Here is a 457-nt window from a genome sequence, read left to right as displayed (position 1 = left end):
AACCAATGTTAAACTAACTATTCTACCAATTATCCAACTAACTAGTAAACCAATGTTAAACTAACTATTCTACCAATTATCCAACTAACTAGCAAACCAATGTTAAACTAACTATTCTACCAATTATCCAACTAACTAGCAAACCAATCTTGTCCCATAACCAGCAAACCAACTATACAACTAACATTCCAACCAACTATACAACCAATTTTGTTATTAACAGACCAACCAATTATTCAACCAACTATGCAACTAACTTTCCACAAGTTGTCCAACCCAACTAGTCAACTTATTATCCAACTAGCAAACCATATTCTAATCAATCATTTTTAAACTTCTGAAACATCTGTCTAAGACCTGCCATTAACCAACCCTGCCCTTCCATCCATCTGAAAAACTAATGACTAAGAAGGGGAATGGTTTTTGCACGATTAAAATATTTGCCCCCCCCCCCCCC

At 35.4% G+C, this 457-nt stretch overlaps 1 protein-coding gene across 3 annotated transcripts in view; it reads right to left on the bottom strand.

The window, feature by feature from the left end:
- The window catches only part of LOC111709702 (epidermal growth factor receptor), a 61,473-nt gene that overhangs the window by 18,471 nt on the left and 42,545 nt on the right, over positions 1–457 (bottom strand). The window lies entirely within an intron of this gene.

Source organism: Eurytemora carolleeae, unplaced genomic scaffold, assembly GCF_000591075.1.
Source record: "Eurytemora carolleeae unplaced genomic scaffold, Eaff_2.0 scaffold568, whole genome shotgun sequence".
Taxonomy (NCBI): Eukaryota; Metazoa; Arthropoda; class Copepoda; order Calanoida; family Temoridae; genus Eurytemora; species Eurytemora carolleeae.
Note: the sequence above shows the minus strand (reverse complement) of the source record. Positions and strands in the feature narration are given on the sequence as shown.